Raw genomic sequence first — 17,668 nt, 5'->3', positions numbered from 1 at the left:
ATTACAGAGAACGTATTAAATATCTGCATATATTAATGCATGCATAATCCTTTCTTCACCTTTTTAACAGTATTATCAAAGTCTTTGCATTATTGCACATTTATCAATATTTTAAACATACAGCCATTTTGTATGGCACTGCACATTTAGCCTGGTTATTCAATTAAGCATAGTCTAGTTTTAAATTCTATTTTGAAGTTGACATAGACAAGCAATCTTTTCAGATTTAGTTAAGTCAGCTTTCTACCTTACCTCCTGTATCTTCTTCCCAAGATTATTCTTGGATTCTTTATCACAGGAGGTGCTAGGCTCCTACTCAGTGTCTATCTTGGGTTTTATTTCAATCACAAGTTCTTTCTCCACTTGCTACAGTGAAGAAAGTGTATAAAAGATGAGTAAAAATGTCCTGGTTTTAGCAATCTGTGCTCTAATTTCAGGTGGTGTACTGCCGGTCTGTTGACATTACAAATTGCACTTAGAATATTTTTGCTAGCTATATGTGTTCGACTTCTATAAGCTTTACCGGGTGTCTGTTTTTCTTCCCAGTACTCAAATGTCATGATTGTAAATTTGATTGTTAAAGAGTCACTTCTGCCAAAATAATTTAGATTTTTCTTCCAAAATTGACAGTTTCATCTTACCTGCGACACCTTTAATAAGTCCTGACTTTTACACATCATGCAATGTTGAAATCAAATCTCGGAGTACCAGCAAAAGCCAGGAATAGCTTAAGGCCAAACAACACTGAGCCTCATTATCGGTTTCTTCTAAAAAATGGTGGAATTAAGACACTCAGAATCGTCATCTGGTAATGGGCACCTGGTAAGGTTATAAAATTACCGCATATAATTGCAGTTGTACTGGCACTTTCTGTTTTAATGATTTCACACACCTCACTAATGTAAAATGACTGAGTTTTGGTTATTCAGGACACAGAACTGAAGTGATCCCAAAGCTGCCTTGGTCCTAATCACAATGGGAATCACACCACTAAAAGACCGACCGACCGACCGACCGAAGTGAGCATGCCAAAGTTGTACTGGCAGTCACCAACCTTTAGTGAGTGACTACCAACAACTGTAATCTCCAGGTTGAGTGGTCTATAGATGCCTTGATGGCTGGCAACTAAAAGTAACAAAACAGGCCAACAGCCTAAAGTAAGCGTTGAATCTAGGCAATGCAGGAGAATATCCATCTTCATATGTAAAGAGGTATACAGACAGATATTTCAAGTGCAATACTGTATAGATAGATAGTGCAAGGTAAGTAAATATGTAATATTTCACATGAAAACCAGTTAATTCTTTTAATGGCATATAGGAATGTGTTCAAGTAAATTTCTTGAAGGAGAAGACTGCAAGTCACCAACCATGTACCAATGGAGGCCAGAGAGTAAAACCTCAAACAATCACAACCATGTTTAAGACCTGGGCCTTGTTAGAACTTCCCGCCTCACGAACACGTGCACCCAAGTGGATAAGACTATGCAAAAGAAAAACATGACCAACATGGCATAGAAAGTGTTTAATGTTAATTTCTCCAGTCTAATTAAAAACAATTAATTACAGTTATTAAGAGGTTGTTCCGAATGGCTGCATTCCCATAATATTCACAACATTGGGATCAGAACAAGTTGATTAAATGCTCAGGAACCAGGTAATCATTGATGGCGGAGCGAGACTGCTTACACAAGGGTCCTAGAGCAGCTAGTATTCTTTGGCTGAAAGACCTTTAAAACAGATACTTTCCTAAACAAATCAAATTGGAGAATCATCTAATGTTTGGCCATGTTATGATGCGATTTATATTGAAAGGAAAAAATCCTCCATTTCCTGATTATTTGGGGTACGAAGAAGCATGAAAAGGAATGGAAGAGCCTCCTTGAAGAGGGAATCAAAAGGCGAATTTTCATATATAAAGTATAATAATGCCCCACACTTGCAACTGTCTCAGGTAGAAAAGCTACTTAACTGCAAGATACCCTGTTCAGTAAACAGGCGTTCCATCATCTCTGGATGAATGGTGCACTTGTAGGAAGCACAGACAAACCTTATTAAATAGAGTTTGGTGGATGCAGGACATCTACAAAAAGTGGCAAGTGTGCTTGGTCATGCCTACTTGGAAGGTTCATACTTGAAGTGAAGAGACACCATATACCCTCCAAATAGGGAGGACAGGCTATCCGGCACATGTCCAGAATCCACTAAACTCAAAATCAAGCCAAGTGTGAACACATCAGGATTTGATTGTTTAGGTCGAGCCTAGCAGCACGCATGTGCTGCCCTCTCGACATACTGTAATCTACTCTGTGGGCTTTAACCACACCCATCATTTTCAGTTTGTTCGTTCGTTTGTTCGTTCGTTCCTTCCTTCCTTCCTTGGCCTGCCTTTCAAAAGTCCCTTGATTTCATAGGTAAATGCTTTACATTTGTGCTGCCTTGAGGCTGTTTTGTTACCACCTTGGAGCTTGACCCTGTTAAATGGATTTTTGCACAAACGGCCATATACCTTACTCGGACGCACTACTTTTTTCTATTGCCCCTCCACTTCTCACTCCATGCCCGTATGTTGTTTCTTCCCCTTCCATGTTTTTTGGCATACACTGTTTCTTTGGGGTGTCTGCGCCCAAAGGCTGCAAGGTGGAGGGGAGGAGGAGTTCTTTTTTTATTTATTTTTTATTCACTTTTCTTTTTTAGTTACTATGCAAACAAACTCTTTTCAATACAAAAGTTTTTTCAATCTGCTATGTTGGTCTAACGAGGAAGAACTGGTTGACTGTATACTGTATGTTTGAAGCTATATACATTATTTTTTTTGAGTCCAAGTGAAGAAAGGATTATTCCTGTAAAAAGGCATTTCTCTCATGTTTTAAGGCATTTACCACATAAACCAGTAACAAATCCGACACCTTTGCGCCTGAATGACATGTCTGTTTAAATCTTCTCCTTCGGTGCCATCTCTTACTGAAGGCCTGTTATTTTGGTTATTGTTTATTATGGACACCAGAGGGTGCTCCGCATCATCTTGTGCACGTTACATGAGGGAAAATCTATTTAGGTGCGCTGTTTAGTTAAGGCGGGAAAGATCCGAGTTGGCGTCCGTCCCTGCTGATTAAGTGGGTTCTGGCTGTGGTTCTGTCTGTGTTTTTTTGCCTTTCAGATACGACCTACTATCTTTTACAATGTTGCATCTTGTGAAATAGAGAGACGGGCTGACACAGGTTCTGGATAAGATGCAAAAAGCGAATACCTGATGTCCTTGTTCTGCCGGCAGAGTTGCATTTTGGTATTAAGATAGAATGGCTGACGATATAATGTTTCCGTTGTAAGTTAATGGCAATAAAGTAAAGTGCTTCAATTTCAAGGTTTACAAACATAGTCGATATCGCTATAAGTTACCTTACGCGGATGGATTTAGTTTGAATGCATATGCATCATATATTACAGGTGGAGTGTTTTTCTTGAATGCCTCGTGCAGCGTGTTTTACAAACTGGTTTTGATCTGGATGCTTTGTTGGCACTTATAGTCATAATGAATCAACATATTTATATTTGTCCGTTAAGGCGGGGCGGAGGGGGGGCGAGGGGGGGGGAGGAAGAAGGGTAGTCAATGTCATCTGTAATTCACACAAAGTTTCTTGGTTTTTGTTTTTAGATTGGTTGCATGATTAACTCTGTATTAGAAAAACAATTCCTTATGGTCGTGAAGAGGAATATCAACATCAGGGAGATGGAATATTTGTCATTAGGATTAAAGTGGACATGATTTTGGATGTAGGGTGAGTGTTTGTGAAAGGTTTTGCATCCTAACCATGATCCATTTGTCTTAGTGACTATGAAAGATTAGATATTTGTTGATACAAAAAGACCCCATTGTTATGTTTTTTCGATCAAGGGAAACATTTACTGTGAATAGGATACAGTGGAAAGAAAACTGAATTAAAGTCATAACATCTTGTGCTTGGACAGTAAATAGTTAAGAACCGGAGAGATATCGGTTTACTGTTGATCAGAATATTGTTCTGACAAGTGAGAAGGCTACTAAAAGTTTTCGGTTCTTTTTTAGGTGCTGCCTGAGAAATTATTATCTTTGTCCTGATGATGAACCTTTAATGATTGGTTCTCTACATGGGGTCAAAACGTCGAAATAACTCATTGTGGGTTAATGTGCGATGAGATAAATGACTTCAGGACACCTGGATTGAAGGGGTCTTTTTTTTTTTTTTTTTTTTTAAGATCACTACATTTTTACCCACAATATTGTACATATTGTACATAACACCTGGCACCATTTTGTCACGTTAATCACGTTCAGTGCGCCTTTATTTTAGGAGCACCTTAAAAGATCGATTCATGATTTTAGGGAGGTAGAAATGTTGCTTGAATAAAAGGAAACATATTAGATCAACCTTGTTTGTTTACAAGGATAATAAATTATTGCAGTGGAAGTTAAGGGCTACACTTCCCCCTTGCTATATTTACATACCCGTGTCCTGGGGTCACTGGGTTTACCTAATTTCTCCTAAACTGTATGTTTACATGACCATATTTCTTACAAATGCTATTTTTATTGTGGTGGCTATCCTGAGCATTACTTTCAAGAAACTACAATATTCGCTGCACTCGGAAACTCGCTCCATAATGCTTTGCAGGGCATTCTTTTTACAAAACATTTTTGTCCATAACTCACCATGTGGTGGTCATAGGGCAATGGGACCATCATCAAAGCGTTCAGCGTGACATGCTTTTTCTGTCCAGTCCATCTTCTGGGTACCACACTAGGCTGGTATCGGGGGGGGGGGGTGCTATAACCTGGCCCACCATTCAATGTCTTTTTAAAGCTGTCTCATGGCTGAAACTTTTGTTTTACAACCAGGAGTAGCTTGTGTTTTAAGAGCTTTTTTTGTAATTATATTCTAATAGGCCTGCTAGCCCTGACAATGTGTAATGTGTAATGCATTATGCACTATAGGGGCTGAAAATATGGTTACACTGCATTGCTTTTTGCCAGTCTGTTTTCATGTGGTTATGCCCTCTAGGAGCTGTCTATATGGTTACACGACCATGTTTCTTCCAAATGTTGTTTTTATTGTGCTGCCCTTATAGGGGCTGTTCTGAGCATTACAGTCTAATGCCAAGTGTATGAAGGAATGCCCAAACACAGTTTATTTCTGATAAAGGTTTTGATTGGGTTTACAGGATTTTTATGTATATGTTTTATTAATCTCTCCATATGGCAGTTATTACCATGATTCATGCCAAGGTAACACCCTTATTACACTATGACTGTCTGAAAACTGTTGATATGTTTGGGTGACCCTTCAAGGGGGTCACCAGTGGTTGCACAACGTCAGCAATGGTAGATTTTATCTGCCAATGTAATGTACTGCATGACTAAATACTTGGCCCCAAAGGCTATGCCAACGCTGGTTTCGCAGACAGGTGGCCAAAAGCAACCACCACAGCCATATACACAAGTGTCGCTTGTAATGCGTCAAACCTTCCTTCCATAAATAAAGCAATTAAGACATTTTGTCCATGAACAGGAATACTCTATCCGCTTGCACAGATGATAATGACTGTTAAAGTTATGAAAAAAAGTTCATGCTCTATTATGCTTAGGTGGAGCTCTGAATATCCTGAGCTCGAAATACAGTTGGTAAGCCATAATCCGACTTACGGTCGGAGAAACCTAAAGCTAGCGTCTTTGTAATTATACACCAAAATATTCACAGCGCAACTCACTAGCCACTAATTTGTGGCAGTGCTCCTTAATCTCTCAAGCCACAGTTGAAATTCTGAGCAACTGTGGAGACCGGCCAGTGTCTCGCTCTGACCTGTCAATAGCATGACAAAATAAAAAAGTAGAGTGGTGACTCACTCTACCTGAACAAACTTTAAGGAATTTAAGAGTGCTGGTGCTGGAAACCCCAAAAGGACAGCTCTAGCTTATTCAAAATGGGTGTTGGTTGTTTGATGAACTCACAGTAGATACCTGGATCATCCATAGGCTAATCCAACCTGTGTATTCAATACACTTGAGGTATTTTATCCACAATATTGTCACTGAAATTTGTGTCACATGCACTGTATTGTTATTGTAAGTTTTCAAGGGTTCTTATATCCTAGAAGGGCCTGGGGTAGCACTGCTATGAAGATATAAGCACATGCTTAAATGTGATGAGTCAGTAGCAGAGTTCTCAAGCTCTTTTAGGGTGGAACAAGCTTTCATCCTGAGAGGAGACAAACAAGTTATCATCCCTACAAAAAAAAGTTTAGACCCACAAATATACAGATGTAGAGGCCTTGGGGTGGGGTCAAGCCCAAGAAGCCTCTCTTCCACCTTTGTGCAGAATTCTGAGGGCTGTTTGCAGAAAAGTGAATATGAATGGATTGAAAGCCTACTTCCGCTCATTCAGAATTCCTGTTTAACACAAACACTGTAACTAGTGTTGTGATCAATTCCTGAACAACAATTTGTTCAATCCTTAGGATCCTGTCTCAGGTGAACTTTCATTTATTGAGGTAAGCTTTAGCGCATTTGGATTCCTCCAATTGCCTGCATAAGATATCCCAATTACCACATTGGGATTAATTTGTGGTACAAAGTTTCTCATTAATCTGCAGGATTTAGACACTTTTGTCCGCAGTTAAGGTATGAACAAAAATCCTTTCTTCACTGCACATTGGGGTTGAGCACTCTTCTTTTTAGAATCTCAGATATTGTTCCTCATCTACTTTCTTTCGCAATAGGCCACCTCAGTTCATTCTCCCCATGAGACTCTCTAATCACCCGGAGTCGAAGCACGTTGATTCATCTACCAGGGGGCAATAGAGCACGATAAGGATCATTGAGGAAACTATCTTGAGAAAGCTTTTAGATATCTGATGTGCTCTCTCATTCACACAGCCAATTATCCCTGATTCAACCCCTATCGCGAAGGGCCTACAGACAATTCTTTCTAACAAAGTACCAGTACTCACTTTTCCAAATATTGCAAACTGACACTTAGGTTTATTACAATGATATTTAAAAAACATACGTCAGTCAATTCTCACAAAAAGAGGGTGTTGGCACATATCTTTTTACTTATACGTATAATTTTTTATATCACCTTATGTCTTTTGTAAATGTATGTTCTACACATAAGATTTCTTTATTATTTGTTCTCCTATTCAGTATATGGTACTGAATTTATGTATAACCATATGAACTATTTCAATAAGATAGTTATGAATGAAATAATCAAAATATCAATTCATTGTTTTAGTTCATTTCTATGAAATGATCCTTTAAAACAGTGGTTCCCAACCTGTGGTCCGGGGACCCCTGGGGGTCCGCAAAGCCTTCTCAGGGGGTCCGCGAGAAGCTAGAAAATTAAAAAATATTAACAAATATTGACAAATTAGGTCCCCAGCTTCCAGTAATGACTCAGGCGGGGGTCCCCGGATTCCCATGATGATTCAGTGGGGGTCCCTGGGTTCCATTAATGTTAAAGTGGGGGTCCACAGAAATCAAAAGGTTGGGAACCACTGCTTTAAAACATTCACACAGGAGATTTTTCTTTTTGCTCAAAATTCAGAGTGGTCGAACTGCGTAGGAACCAGCCACGTTTCTCATTGTTTTTCTCTTTTCTACCAGGTCAGTATTGGCAACAGGTCAACTGTGTACCTTGCCAGGCTTTATAAAGGGCTGTGGAATTTAGAAAAAAATATCTACTTGTCCATGGGACAGGTTGCTTCTTAAATCTACGTTTGGTGCCATGTAGTGCGGTGACAAATTATGACAGTAATCTCATTATGTAGGAGATCTGATAATAGCCTCTATGATTATGCCAGGGCTACTACTTTAGTAGGGTTCGAATCCCTGCAATTTCAATCCCTATTATAGAAATTTCCTTATTGTGCCACCTATCCGCAGATCTACATACTGGGGCTGGAGGAAGCAGTAAGCAATAGTTCCAGGGCTGGAATGCCTCTGAGTCTGAAAAACGAATAACTTGCATGTTTTAAGGATTTTCACCAGCTCTTCTCTAATCTTTTCCCATAATGAGAAACATTGATAATTTACTCCTGACAACGGCATAAGTAGAAGTTCTTCCAGAGTTGGGAATAAATGTGGTTGGAGGGAAAGTGAACTTGTAAACGCTAAATAGATTTTCACATGAGAAAATCTACACATGCTCATGCTTAAATACAGTTCACAATATTTTGTAGGAGTACGATTTCCTTGTCTACTTCTGTGAGTTCTTGTGAATTCATGAAAGCTACTAATTCAAAGACATATACCATGGGTGCACTTTTGTGACTTTCTTTAAGAATGGGGTCCCTAATTAGGTCTGGCGCGAACAAAGACATTTTGTTTATATTAAACTTCTATTTCTCTCCCTATCTATCGCCTGGCTTTACTGCGAGTGATCGCATTCTGCTCTTCCACAAGGAGCATATTGGCACACAAAGTAGATTTGTTCAGTGCCAGGAACTACCGTGGCCATCACTGGCATAATGAAACTAGAGGGCCCTGTCCCCTGCAAAGAACATGTAGCCCGCTTTCCCTCCAAGACTCACTCAGGACAGGTGCTCTGCTGAGGGGGGCCCCCTGGTTGGGGGCTGTGGGGCCTGAGTTACGTCACTGGTGGCAATGTGTGCTTTTTGAAACCAATTTGTTTTTCCTTTTTGCCAGTGTTTGTTACAATGATGAGGGCCTGGCAGCTCCCACAACATTAAAGTGTTACAAAGGTCATGTCAAAACAAGACATGCATTAACCAAACAAAGGATTCACAAAAAATGTTTGATCGGTTGGCTTTGCCAGCCCTGGTTTGATTTCATGCTTCCCATAATCTTGTTGAAAATGGTTTCATTGATTTTTCCATTAGGAATATTTGTTGGAAATACTAGTATACATCAACGCATTTTACTAAATGAGGCTTCATAGAAATAGTACCTAAAATTTCATAGTAGCAAAACATTACTTTTCCTGAGCATTTTATTTTGAAAGCCAAGAAACAGCACTCTTGCTTACAAGCATTTGTATCTAATCAGAGAGCTTTCTGGGAGAATTATACTTAGCCTCATATTGTTAAATTTTTCAAACATATGTACACTTTCTTTTTTTTGCTGGAATAACTGTCAGTAGTGCAGTGTGACCTGAAAACTTTTATTTACAGCGCTCACCCTAATAATGAAGGCTTTTCATTAATGAACATAAATACAAGTTAGAACAGCATTAATATATGCATGCACATATTACCTCAACTGCAGAGAGTTTGCTTCTCTGTAAGCCAGCAGCCAAAATGTTTGTGCTGCAGAGGGTTGGGCCCACTTGTCCCAAGCACAAAATAAACATGAAAACTTGTTGCCCTTGACCCCAAACAATTCAAGGCGTAGCGACAGGTACCTGTGAACAGAGTGCTGTCACAATGCACAAGGGATAGTAGTGCAAACATAACAAGGCTTTTCACATCCCAACACATTTCATAGCTGCAAGGTGTACCACTGTTATGTGTGACACTTTCAGCTCATCCAGCTTTATCCAGATGCACTAGAGTGCTAGGGTTTTTGAGTCCATAGTTACAATGTTCACAACAAAACCGATGTGCGGTATTTAAAAAAAAAAGTCAAGGCTGACTTAAAGGGAAACATTTTCAATGGAGACACTTGGCAGCTATGAATGTCCACACAACAGTAGCACCGCCTTAATGTAGTCAGACATAGGAGGCAGAAAGGTACTTGCCAGCATGCTTAAAGCTTCACGTTTATGGTACATCAGAATGCAGGATTACAAATGAATCTGGTGTAATCCATAATTTTAAAGGAGTCACAACATTCAGTAAGAAGTAGCTGAATTACTCTATTCCAGGAGTTTGTTAAAACATTTGAATATAGCAGCCCTACTTTTTGAATCCATTAATATTCCTTTAAACAAGGAATGGGTGGAACTTGCGGAGTTTCATTCTGCAGAATTACACAGAGTTACATGAAAACTCTGCGAGATTCCACTGAGTTCCGTGAACATGCAAGAATCAGCATGTCATGCCCATTTTTAGGGCTGTGAGGTCGTTCCACGCAGAAAAACCAGCACGAACGGCACACCCTATCGCACTAGAGGGTGCTGCTACTGGAGTTGATTCTGCTGCTGCTCAAGTAGATTTTCTACTTGAGCGGCAGCTTTCTCACCGCGAATGGTCGCAACCACCTGCAACCATTCACAGTGAGAAAGTCCTGCTGGGTGCCCTCCTAGCTCCCGAAAATCGCACAAGGATCCGCCAATTATCACTCACCAACTACCATTGGCGAGCAGCACGGAAGAAAAAAAAAAAACTCCACCACTCGACAGTTGGCAGAATTTGGCCAGAACTCTGCATTACACAGGGTAGCCAAAATTTCCACCAACTTTGCTTGCTGAGTTGAATTTATCACCCACTCCTAATGTAAACCCGACAGAGTGAGTGTGAGAAGTAATGAGAAGTGAGAGAGGGTTATGAGACACGAGTGTGGGTGAGTTTAATATGCAGACTTTCTATGCTTGAACCAGCCTAACGTGAATGAGTCCATTGGATACACTGCCAATGGTAAGACACTGCATGCGCTGCATCACTTCTATTTCAAATTAAATGCGCTTTATAACAGTCACTGCAAACAAACACATTTTGTAAACACCATGGAAATAAAACAGTTTTGTCTATTTTGGGGGTTACACAACGGAATAAATACTGATGAGCACGTTTTTCAAAAAGTTTGGAAAACAATGAGAAAACACCACTGAAATTCACAAAAATTAGACACTGGTAACAGAATCCTCTATCATATAGTTAGACATTACTGTGCTCCAAACAGCACTCTCTGTGGGAAGAAGCCATGCACTAACATACCAGAGAACTTTAAAACATATCCACCACATTCAATAGAGCCCAAATATGGCTTTAATTGGCTACTACAGTGCCAAATAGCATTTGTAACTACCAACAGTCTCTCCAGCACACACCTCCACAGGCAATGGGCCTGTCATAGACTCTAGAATATGGTTAAGCAATTTGGTGAAAGTGTCTGGTCTAAAATGCAAAAAATATGAACCCACAGCCCATTAACATGAATGCCTTCACCTAAAATGGGAACATACCCATTGCCACTAATAGCACATTCTTCTCGAGTCAGTTCAGGCTTCGATGTGAGACTGCAACCTCAGAAACATTCAAGAAGTCACACCTAAATTACCCACAGCACAGCCATGCTATACCAATGGCTGATTGTGCGAAACTCACATGCCAATAGCATAACATAAAGACATTTCACCTGGTTGTGTCATCTTGAGCTTAACCTTTGTGTGCCCCTCCCAACGGTGTGTGGTGTTTCATACACTATTATGAAGTGGTTACAATATTCCATTGCCGATCTGGCAATTTCCAAAACCCAGAAAGCTACTAATTCTGAGCAATTAAAAGACTGTCCAGCTCGTTTGAAAATCGTCTCAGGTTCCTCAGAAAATCAATAAAGTATGCACAATTACTAATTTGAGAAATTGTTACCAGGATTGGCACAGGAGAACTGAAAGCAAGGGCACAGCAACCCTTCCTGCTAGCCTTCAATGTGCACATTCTGTCCAGGTAACTTAACTGCTGGGGAGCAGACATATCCATGTGGCTAAAGTAGAGCCCTCTCTGTGGTTACTCAGCTCTCAAGAAAACCGAGTCATGTATGAGGTAGCTCGCCTTTCAGCCAAACAGATGCCAAAGCTGCACTTTATTAAAGCCCACGCTAATGACAAACAGCACAGCTGCACCTCTGCCACTCCATGTCACCGTATAACTGACAGCATTGACTATTTCTCATGCTATTTCCAAACATCCATATGAGGTCTTTTTGCTGTCAGAGCTGGACTGTCTTCCACCACATCTAAAATTAAATGTTTTGTGAAAGAATTTAGACACTGTTTTTCACTTCTAGTCCGATGCAAACTGGCAAAGCAGTGACACAAAGCACTTATTGTTTCCGACTATATCATTATTGTTTCCGACTATATCATACAAGGAGTTGCTTACTAGCTAAAGAATACAATGAAAATTAACTTACTGACCCAGACTAGGCACCCCGAAATCCATGTCCAACGTTTACTAGGATGACATCGGACTGAGGTTGGAAAAGTCTCTTGAACAATCCATGTGGTCAAGGTCTGAGATCTGCAAAACACCTTCACGTTAGCTACCTGTGTTGTCACAGAAACTTACGCAAGGGGTATTAATCAGGGTATTGGACACTAAGGCATGATACATCACTGGCTAGGAATCTTAGCACACTTCTTATTAAAATAGTCTTTAAAATTAGCATATGTGCACCTCTAGTTGACCTAGAAACACAAATGGTTACATTCTCTATGTGCAAATGACTTGCCCAGTACACAAAGGCAGTACTACATGAGATAATGTCACATGAACTTAACAGAGCCCTTAATTCGGTAAAAACTGTTACTCAACTTGGACTAAAACACTAATATATGTGTTACTAATTGGTTGTGCAACACATTTTGGCACTATAGGACATCACTCATTGCTCATCACATAGAAGGTCGGCAGTTGTGTGCAAACCCAGTCTCCTCAGACTCGAATAACCTTCATTTTTGCACGATTAAAACACCAAATTTTATTCAAGATTCAATATTCGAGATTCAAATTCAAGCCATTACTTGCAGACAAGTAACTTTCGTTCATTTCCTCTGCTGGCTTGGAGCTGGGAGGGATCATTCTGTGAACATTGTTGCACCCACTTTGGAGACCGCTTTGTTGGGAGGAAAGTGAGAATTTGAAGTGGATCTGACTGGGTACTAAAATACACATTTGTGCAGTGGGAAAAGGTACTGCTATCAGAATAGTGTTTCCTTTTTATGCAGGAGAGGTCAACATTTATGTTTTGCCTACAGTGTTCTAAGGAGTAAATGTTTAAAATGTATCATTAATTTGGTAAAAATTGTTTAGCATTAAAGGCTATGTAGATTTTAGAAACCTCAAGTGAAGTGCTAATGTACTCTTGTTTATAGGTAGAGCCAACCAGGCAGTGTAGGTGTGTGGCTGCAAAAGACCTACTGTGGGCTTACCAAGAACCAATAGGGCCTTGCATCCTGCTTATTCCTTATCACTGGTTTGATGTGTTGTCGCTCTCATTTGCTTCTTATTAAATGTCTTTCCTTGCTCCAGTTTTTCCATCTTGGGTTTGCTCTCCTCTAGACCGACGCCTCTTTACCATCTCTCTGGTAGGATTTCTTCTTATACTTTTACTTCTCACTTTTAGGGAACTACTTTTTTCTTCTTTTTTGGCATAAGCACCTCTTGGACGTGCATGTGCTTGCCAACTTATCTCCCTCACGTACTTCCAAAAGCATGGCCAAAAGACACTGACGAAAACAATAGATCCAAAAGACAAGCCCTACTGGCTTTGCAAATGTTTGTTTATCTTCATCTTCTTGGGCATGTAGGCCAGTACGGGTAATGCAAAGAACACTTGCAAGTGCCCGAAAACACAGGAAAAAAAAATTAAAAAAGTCACAGAATAAAGTGGCGTTTTAAAACCCAAAAGTATATGATTACACACATCAGTCAGTGGTCTGTCTTTTCTACAGAAATGTATACATTTTCTGCATTGTCTTTCCACTTATGTTCATTTAAATGCATAGTGTGAGACGTTTACTTACTGATACATATCACTAAGTTTAAGTGTGTGCTATTAATCGTCGTGTCTATATTACTTTGTACTTCGGTGCTATGTATCATGCAAAGACAGCTGCAAAATTCCATGAGATGTAGGTAAAGTAGATTTAAGCTGTTTCCTCTCAAATTTGTATTCATTCTTGTAAGATGCAAAAACAACGTATGTCAGCCATGATCAAGGGTTTAAGATATGCTTGGCAATAAGTGCTAAGCAAAGAGAATAACGCAATCTAAATATATATTGAGTTAACTCTATCCCACAATCTTCTTTCCCTATCAGCAGAATTCCAACCTTTAAATTTATGCTGTGCTTCTGCAACTAAAAGTACCAGAAGGCTAAACCAAATTTAATTTAAAGAACTCATCGGCCATAGGCTATATTTCGGCCAGATAATGTATAAAAAGCTCATTTTAACCAAAACCAATAAAACCAATAACCAGAGTTTCTTTCCGGTTAGGTACAGGAAGCTGGGGTAAGTCGTTACCTACATATGCATATTTTAACGTGTGATTAATCTGTTTATTAATGAAACAACTTGATATTTCTCAATCCATAAAACATTAAAAATGGAACAAAAAATATGCCACTTATTAGAAAGCAAGGGGGTGAGGGGTCTTAGCCCAGAGGCTCTCCCATGTTTGCTTGTGACAGATTAAGCTGATCTACTGTGGAAGAATATGGAGAAGTTATTTCCTCTAACAACGAGGGCGCCTAACTGCCCTGCGAGTTCTGTACTTTAAAGAGGGAGTAAAATTCGTTCTCCCACAAACCAACGTCTCAGTGTTATCAGTGTATCTTAGGCTTCTTTGTGTCTGAAGCTTGGCACTAAGCTCCTTCTCTCTAGTGTGCATAGAGCATCCCCATACTTGGTTGTTTTGTTAATACGGGCCTCCCTTCCTTCAAGGTATACAGGACTAGGCTTACTAGGACAGATTTAGGGTCTGGTAGTTTCGAAGGCTTCGAGGGCTCCGAGGGTCCCGGTGGTAAAGTTGTATTCATGGCAAGTAGGACTTTAACAGCAGTCCTGACGCTAGACTTGCTTATTCCCTTTACTCTTGATGTGTCCCGTGCCCCACCGTGCCTACCGAGATTCTCCCCGTAATATGTTGTGGTGTTCTTTGGATCAGTGTATCTGCAGACTAGGCTGTGTGGGGAAAAGGGGGCTTGTGCTGAGTCAGCCAGTCACCCCCCCCCCCCCCCCCCAGAAGCTAATCCCAGCCAAAGCGCGACATTCCAGCCCAGAACTAGAGCTACCCAAGACCACAGGAGCTGGGGTGACTCTCCGACACCAGGGAGCTTCACTGTCCTGTAAGGGACCACTCATGTACCATCATACGCCAGAGATCCTCCCTCGTTGTTAAGATCCCATGACGCTGATCTGCCAATGTAGTCTCTATCAGGGAGGTATTTCCATAAGGGAGGTGTAGCATTTGTGGCTCAGAGGTTGGCTAGCCGCCATGTTCCTCGGCAAAAGATCGCAGGTTCTAGCTTTGTTAGTAGAAGGAGCAGGCAACCGGCCCACCAGAAATCATATGCCAGAGGAATGGGGGGATGGGGGTTGGGGGAAGTAATGCAGTAGCTAGCAATAGAATTGGTGGGTCCAATGGGAATGAGGGGCTGGAACCCCCCCTACTACGTTGACAAACAAAGTTAAGAATAAATTAGAGATATCTAAGCGCAATCAAGCAACTATCCAAGGGACTCGCTATAATCTGGATAACAAGTTTATGGAGCTCTCGGAGGGGTAGAGCATAGTGGAGGCGTCTGTGGGGGCATTGAGAAGGGAGATCAAAGAATATCGTAAGGAGATTCACACCCTGAAACTGGGGCAGAAGGAAGTGCGGGATAAGTTAAAAGCGTTGGACAATTTAAGATTTTTGAATATCCCAGAGGGAGCAGAGGGCAGTGATGTTAAGGACTTTATTACAAATGTAATTAGACCCCATATTCCTCCAGTTTGCACTGGACCTGGAGTCTGCGATCCAACGAGTCCTTCAGAAGTAACCCTACTAAGGAAAAACCTAGGAAAATTTCAGTTAGTTTTCGCTCTTACGCAGAGCACGTGCTCTGAGCCTCTGAAAGTAATAACATTTACGGAGGGGGAATGGCAGATTCCAGTAAGATCCATTATTTCTACGGCTACCCTAACCCAGCAGTGGGAGCTGGGGAACTATATGCATGAGCTGAGGACACTAGGGGCAGCTCCACAACTGAAGTTCCCGGCTACTCTTAGAGCAATGTGGAACAACAAAATGTTTAATTTTAGAGATCCAAGACATTGAGAACGTGATGAGCAAGTTACTTACCTTCGGTAACGCTTTTTCTGGTGGATACATTAGCTACCTGTGGATTCCTCACCTAATGAATTCTCCCCATTCATAGCATTCAACGGAAACTTCTCTCTAGCTCTGCACATCGGCGAGGACGTCACAATTGCCCGACTTCACGCGGCTTACACCATTTTTTACGTGTCTTTGAGATATATAGAAAACATCAACAACCTAAACACTCCATGATTATAAACAATAAACCTTTATATCGAACTTTTACAGAGCTCTGTAAAAAGAGTATACCATCATGAACAGTTTGAACTCCTGCAGCACAGACCGCGCAAAATGGCCATCCCTCCGCACCTCCGAATCCAGACAATAATGCTTTACAAAAGGTGTGGAAGAAAGACCAAGTTGCAGCCTTAAAGATATCTGCCACTGGAATACCTCTGGCCAGAGCCGATTAGGTCGACTTGGCCCTGGTGGAATGGGCTCTGATCCCCTCAGAAGGATCCTTCTTCGCCAATGAGTAACATATTTTAATACAATTAATGACCCACGTGGAGAGCGTTCGCTTGTGGACGGCCTTCCCCTTCCCAACGTATCCGATAAAGAGTTGTTCATCCAACCGGAACTCTCTCGTCCTGTCAATATAAAAGCTGAGAGCCCTCCTGGGGTCCAGACAATGGAGTCTTTCTTCCTCCTTAGATGGGTGCAGAGGAGGGTAGAACGACGAGAGAGTAATGGATTGTCCCAAGTGAAACGGAGACACTACCTTGGGGAGGAAAGCCGCCCTGGTCCTCAAAACCACCTTGTCCTTATGAAAAGTCGTAAATGGCGGGTGAACATAAAGGACCTGTAGTTCATTAACACGTCTAGCCGACGTAAGGGCTGTCAGAAACACAGTCTTGGAAAAAAAAAAAATACCTCAAGGGACAAGAATGAAGAGGCTCAAAGGGAGAGCCCATTAAAAAAAAGTTAACACCAGTGGCATGATAAAAGGAGTGGGAGGAAACCTATTAGTAAGCCCCTTAAAGAAAATCGTAAAACCAAAGGAGATTTGAACAAAAAAGGTTGATCCGGAAGACATAAGAAGGCCGAAAGGGCCGAAAGATAACCTTTAACAGTGGCCACAGCACAACCACGCTGTGCCAACGACACAGCAAATAACAATATATCTGGAAGATGGGCACTTAAGGGATTAATTTGCTGCTCTCCACACCAACGAACAAATTTAGCCACCTACTGGCATAGATGGATTTGGTGGAGTGTCGCCTGGTCGATAAAAGAATGTCCACCACCTCTGGTGGGAGAGAAAAAGCACTCAGGTTGCCCCGCTCAATCTCCAGGCATGAAGGTGCAGGCTCTGGAGGTGGGGGTGTAGAACCTGTACCTGCAACTGCGAGAGGAGGTCTGCCCTGAGAGGGAGATGGAGCGGAGGGCACAGCGAGAGTTGGAGTAGGTCTGCATACCATACCCTTCGTGGCCAATCTAGAGCTATCAGAATGATTTGGGCCCCATCTTGGCGAATCTTCCTCAAAACCCGACGCTCCTTGCATAGGATACTGAAGGCTGCAGAACAACGGACAGTGCGCGTTCTCCCGAGTGGCAAACAGGTTGATTCGGGGAAAACCCCACATCCGAAAGATGTAAAGAATCACATCCGGATGCAGACACCACTCGTGGTCGTCCGAGAACAA

The 17,668-nt window shown here is 41.2% G+C and overlaps 1 protein-coding gene across 7 annotated transcripts in view; it reads right to left on the bottom strand.

Moving 5' to 3' along the window:
* CEP55 (centrosomal protein 55) overlaps positions 1 to 17,668 on the bottom strand; it is a 209,241-nt gene that overhangs the window by 165,017 nt on the left and 26,556 nt on the right. For 4 of the 7 annotated variants that reach the window (XM_069239827.1, XM_069239828.1, XM_069239829.1 and 1 more), the window contains one exon: positions 12,074 to 12,176. The exons of the other annotated variants lie outside the window; for them this stretch is intronic. The gene's annotated coding sequence lies outside the window, so the exon portion shown is untranslated. The remainder of the gene's footprint in view (positions 1 to 12,073; positions 12,177 to 17,668) is intronic. 7 annotated transcript variants of the gene reach the window in all.

The sequence above is a fragment of the Pleurodeles waltl genome, chromosome 6, assembly GCF_031143425.1.
Source record: "Pleurodeles waltl isolate 20211129_DDA chromosome 6, aPleWal1.hap1.20221129, whole genome shotgun sequence".
Classification (NCBI taxonomy): Eukaryota; Metazoa; Chordata; class Amphibia; order Caudata; family Salamandridae; genus Pleurodeles; species Pleurodeles waltl.
This window is presented reverse-complemented; position numbering and strand designations above follow the sequence as displayed.